The sequence below is a fragment of the Bison bison genome, unplaced genomic scaffold (assembly GCF_000754665.1).
Source record: "Bison bison bison isolate TAMUID 2011002044 unplaced genomic scaffold, Bison_UMD1.0 scf7180017864105, whole genome shotgun sequence".
Classification (NCBI taxonomy): domain Eukaryota; kingdom Metazoa; phylum Chordata; class Mammalia; order Artiodactyla; family Bovidae; genus Bison; species Bison bison.
In genome coordinates this window covers 452,264-457,937 of record NW_011494677.1, presented here as the reverse complement: position 1 = coordinate 457,937, position 5,674 = coordinate 452,264, and the positions used below count along the sequence as shown (strand labels likewise).

Genomic DNA, 5,674 nt, shown 5'->3' with positions numbered 1-5,674 from the left:
CCCAAGATCTAAAATGTGTGATGCACCCATGGATGCATCACACATTTTAGATCTTGGGGAGGGTGCTTGTTGAAAGGAAGAGTTTGATTAACAGAACAGACGTGGCAGAAGTGGAAATGTCGGTCTATTTTTGGATTTCCTCAGTGTTTGCTTTGAAATCATCCACTGATCTCATCTCTGTCTGTTCACCATGCCGCCAGGCAGTGCCGTGCTTGTCAGAGTCATCCAAACGCATGAGACTCATTCCAGGGAGAGAGCTTTTCAGCGCCCCTGGGAGGAAGGTTCTGAGGAGAGAAGGATTTGTGTAAAAATGGAAGGATGAATAGAGGTTAGTTATATAACGGGCTCTGAGATGAAAGCCAGGACCGAAGACCGAGGTTAGAACTCATGCTAACCAGTGGGAGACCTACCCGGAGCCTGAGGACACCTTGGCTGTTTTACTTCTTCCAGTTACTAGTGGTGCGGTGCTTGCCCTTTAGGTCCTGTTTTAGGGCAGCCTCAGGTAGGCAGGGTCAGCTGGCACTGGGACGCTTGCTGACGGAGAACGTAAAGGCAAATAAAACCTTACTCAGATGTATCACTTCAAGTTAGGTGAGAAGCTTGGATTTTGCTTTTACATTTTCACAGACTCCCCACACTGGCTTAAATCAGTGAGCTGCCCTCCCCCTCCCCCCTACCCCCTGCCCCGCGGTGCTCTGTCCTGGTGACTGACGATGCTGGACCAGGCTGGGGCCTGCAGGGAGTACACTTTGGATGGGCAGGTTTGCCCACTTGGCACCTGCCTAGAGTTGGACAAGAAATGCTGGGGTGGCGGTCTTCTGCTCAGACTGGGGGGCTGAATTCAGGTGAGGGGTGTTGTCTGCCTTCCCCTCCCCCTTGCCAGGTGGCATGCTCTAGGATGCAGCAGCCCTCCAGGTGTCCCCAGGTTGCAGAGGCTTATCCATCCTCATCCCTCATCCGTCATGGCCGGTAGACATGGGGAAGGGTGGGGTCTGGAGGAGTGGAGGCAAGTGGAGGGGGGTGGGAAGTGGGAAGGCCCCTGCCTTTGCTAATAGGGGAGACTAGGGCAGAAGTACAAAGCTAGGAGAGACTCAGAAGGTGACTCCAGAGGTCTTCCCTCCATCTTTGGGAGGTGTGGGATTGATGGTGAAGAAATCAGGAAATGAAGACCAAATGTTGCCAGAAGGGACAGGGCCGCTGAGCTAGAGACACTGTCCTCTCCTGTCTCAGCCTCACCCTTCCCCTCAACTGATCTCCAGCCTGTGGGGGAAGAACACAGAGGACAGGACTCCCATGAGAGAGACCAACCGTAAATGTTTAGAATGTCTCAATGGCAAGGAGAGATTGGGAGAGAAGTTACATAACAAAAGAGTTTTTCTTTGATTGTCCTCAGGTCCCAATGTCGTATGGAAAAGTGGAGCTTCTGTGTTCCTATCTGCCGGGTTAAATCATTGTCCAGATTTTCTCAGACTTGGTCCCATCGTCCCCTCATCCTCTTTTTCTTCTGTTCTATTACTTCAGTTATTTTTAAAACAAATTCCAGATAGCATGTCACAGATGTTTCAGTAAGCATCTTAAAGATGTGTGGACGTGTTCCTATGTAGCTGACATCGTATTGTTATTAATAAAGATACAGATATCATTATTAATAGCATTGCTTTTAATTTACAAAAGATACACTTCAAGTTTTTATTTAATCTTTTTTGGGTTTATCTTCTTTTGAGAGAAAAAGATAATCAGCTTCTATCTAAAAATTTAGAATAAAATATGCTAAGGCTCAAAGATGAAAGTGTGTAGAAGGGAGATACCTTTCAGTTGTGTAGCATCCAGTGTGACTTTGAAGGTAATGACATGAACGTCATCACTTGAGTTATGTCCTGTATTCGTTGCAGCTTAGATCTCTCTATGCTCACTTACTCACTTCCTACTCAGCTTCTCTGCTTCAGGGTCCCAGACAGCTCTCAGTGTCCAGGGGCCGACCTCGAGCCCCTGTCCAACAGCCCCAGGCTCCTTGGCTGGTACCCCCGAGTTTCACTAAGTAGTAGCAGCATCCCGTTTCACGAGCTGAAAACGTACATGCCGTCTTTGATGCCTCCTCCTCCTTCAGCTCTACATCCAGCGCCTTACAACCTTCTCCGTCTCACCTCATTTTCTCAGTTGCTCTGCACGTCTCTTCCCTTCCATTAGCACCGCCCTAATCAAAGCCCCAGAATAACACACTAGTGGTTCTGTTTGTTCCTTTTCTGACCTCCTTCCAACCCTTCCCTGCATTTCAGCTAGAGCTGTTGAGAACATAAATCTGATTTATAAGTAAATCTGCTTAAACACTCTCTGTGGCTCATGTAAAATAAGTAGTCACTTTCTGTACTTTGAGATAATAAAGGTTTTATTTTTTTCAACAGACTGATGCTAGGGTATGAGCAGGCATGCCCAAACCCAGCCTGGCTTCTAACCAAGACTGTCACATGTAGATTTTTGCAGCCCCGGGTTTTTGATGGCATGTTTTCACTGTTACTTGTCTACCTACCTCCCATCAGCACAGAGAAACGATAACACCCTCATCACAGCTCAAATATGTAGAAAAAGAATAGAGAATCTATATGCTCGCAAGTTATATTGTCAGTACACTTTAAAATGTTTTTGTTAAAATTCTGTGTGTAAGGCAGTTGAGTTTTAAAATTTTTTATTTTGCAAGATTTCAAGCATATACGATAGAGGAAACAGTACAATGAAAACTCCAATTTACCCAGCCCTGGATTCAACAGTTACCAAGATTTTGCCACATTGGCTTTGTCTTTTAAAAGAAAATCCTTTTGAAGTATGTTCAATCCTAGATACCATGCATTGAGAGCTTTATTAAAAATTCCAGCACTGGGGACTTCCCTGGTGGTCCAGTGGCGAAGACTCTGCACTCCCAGTGCAGGGGTCCCAGGTTCAATCCCTGGTCAAGGAACTAGATCCCACTTGCTGCAACTAAGAGTTTGCATGTCACAACTAAGACCCGATTTAGCCAATAAAAGTAAATTTTTTTTTTAAATTCCAGCATTCAGTTCAGTTCAGTTCAGTTCAGTCGCTCAGTCATGTCTGCCTCTTTGCGACCCCGTGAACTGCAGCACGCCAGGCCTCCCTGTCCATCACCAACTCCTGGAGTTCACTCAGACTCACATCCATCGAGTCAGTGATGCCATCCAGCCATCTCATCCTCTGTCGTCCCCTTCTCCTCCTGCCCCCAATCCCTCCCAGCATCAGAGTCTTTTCCAATGAGTCAACTCTTCGCATGAGGTGGCCAAATTATTGGAGTTCTAGCTTTAGCATCAGTCCTTCCAATGAACACCCAGGACTGATCTCCTTTAGGATGGACTGGTTGAATCTCCTTGCAGTCCAGGGGACTCTCAAGAGTCTTCTCCAACACCACAGTTCAAAAGCATCAATTCTTTGGTGCTCAGCCTTCTTCACAGTCCAACTCTCACATCCATACATGACCACAGGAAAAACCATAGCCTTGACCAGCATTAATAACAGTTAAATATATCTTTAAGAACAAGACATATTGAACATTAGTAGAATATCTGAAGTATCTGTGCAGAAAAGTTTGTAAATGTACTGCCCAGTTGCAACCATAAAGGAATCATGTAAAAAGATGTGTGAGTGCTTTCAAAACCTCTCCCAGTGATACTCAGCTCTTTGATCCTGGATTATGATTAGGAAGTATGACTAGATGGTCATTTCTGAGTTTTTGTTAAATCATGAGATACTATGATAATAACCAGTTTACTCAGTTTTTGCTGCTATTCTATTGTCACTTCAGATACCTAAGTCAGGAAAGCACTATCTTAATTTGTGCTTTTAAGAAATACCCTCATTTACACAACTTGTTGGTAGCAGTGTTTCTCCTTCAGTTCAGTTCAGTTGCTCAGCCATGTCCTATTCTTTGTGACCCCATGAATTGCAGCACGCCAGGTCTCCCTGTCCATCACCAACTCCCGGAGTTTACCCAAACTCATGTCCATCTAGTTGGTGATGCCATCCAGCCATCTCAACCTCTGTTGTCCCCTTCTCCTCCTGCCCCCAATCCCTCCCAGCATCAGGGTCTTTTCCAGTGAGTCAACTCTTCACATGATGTGGCCAAAGTATTGGAGTTTCAGCTTCAGCATCATTCCTTCCAAAGAAATCCCAGGGCTGATCTCCTTTAGGATGGACTGACCCCAATTAAAAAGGATCTTTCATTTTCACAAATGATTTGAGAGAATTCCTGGCCAGCTGAGAGACAAAGCTTCTAAAGAAGTAAAACTTATTGGTTTTATGATTTGTGTCTTAGTAAAATAAGGAGTGTTTGTTCCTGAAACCACTTTGCTATCTCTGCTTTTTCTAATTAGCTTTTTTATTTGCTTCTTTTGGTTTTTACATGTACAGAGAAGTTATTCTGAGCAGACCATGATGAGTGTTTCATTTAATTTTAAAACAGTCCAGTTATTTAAATTCTATCCTGGGGAAGAAGGAATTCTTATTTTTAACTTCCAGAGATTAAAATCCATTTGCTGCATAAAATCCAGACCCTGAACCTCTCAGGCAGTGCCTGGGAACCATGTCTGTGCCAGATGAGATCCCTGTTTGTGAGCTGTCAGGGTCCAAAGCTTCTTCCAAGCCAGTTGTTTAAACCTGTGGAATTTCAGCATCATTTTAATATGCTTTGCAGAGGGCCCATGATCTACTTCACCTTTTCTTAAATAGCTCTGTTTGGTATAATTGTTATTTGTATAACTTTTTTTTTTTTTTTTGGCCGAAGTGCATAGCATGGGGTATCTTTAGTTCCAGGGACTGAACCATGTGCCCTGCTGTGGAAGTGTATAGTCTTAGCCACCAAACGCCAAGGAAGTCCTAGTAAATTATTATCATCATGACTTGGGTAATACACAGGCACCCTTTAGAGCGTAGCACCAGTCTCCCCTTTCAGGCCTCACCACCATCCATACAGAACCTTAGGGATGCTTGTAAAAGCAAAATGGGGAGAGCCTGCCATCTGTCTGTGTGGCTTCAGCTAGTAGAGAAGATTCACTAATGCCGGAAAGGTCATTTGTTGACCCACAGCTTTTGTGTTTTGTTTCAGACTCACAAGAAGAGGAGGAAGAGCTGGTGGCTGAAGTGGTTGGAAGCTGTTCATCTGCGGCTGCTTCTCGACCCTCAGAGCAGGAGGCAGCGCCGCCCGCTGGCGGGTCTCGCCCAGTCAAGGATTTCAGAGAAGAGCCCGAACATGACGCGAGCAAGATCTCCGTCGTGAGGCCGTTTTCCATAGAATCCAGGAACTGCGGGGACGTCCCCGTGGCGCCCGGCACAGCCGCGCTCCTCGGCCCTGCCGCGGGCGTGCAAGACGACGAGGCCATGACCGCGGGCGCTGCATTGGAAGCCGACCCCGGGGCGGGCAGCCCTCGTCCAGAGCCCGGGGCCGGCCGGAGCCGCTTGCGGAAGCCACGGCCCGTGCCGCTGCGGAAGAAGGCGCTGGGCAGCGAGCTCTCGGAAGCAGCCCCTGCCCCGGAGGATATGCGTCCTGTCGGGGAGGATGGGAAGGCCGGGAGCCAGAAATGTGCCCCTGAGATGATGGAAACACCAGGCGGAGATGCCCACGACTCGGGGGCCGAGTGGCCGGAGGATGCGAGGAGCCCCCCACTGCAATGCG

The 5,674-nt window shown here is 46.9% G+C and overlaps 1 protein-coding gene and 1 non-coding gene across 3 annotated transcripts in view; both read left to right on the top strand.

Moving 5' to 3' along the window:
• The window catches only part of TACC1 (transforming, acidic coiled-coil containing protein 1), a 66,419-nt gene that overhangs the window by 25,028 nt on the left and 35,717 nt on the right, over positions 1–5,674 (top strand). The window lies entirely within an intron of this gene.
• On the top strand, positions 2,881–2,953 carry TRNAG-CCC. Its single transcript has one exon. It is a non-coding gene; the product is annotated as a tRNA-Gly (tRNA).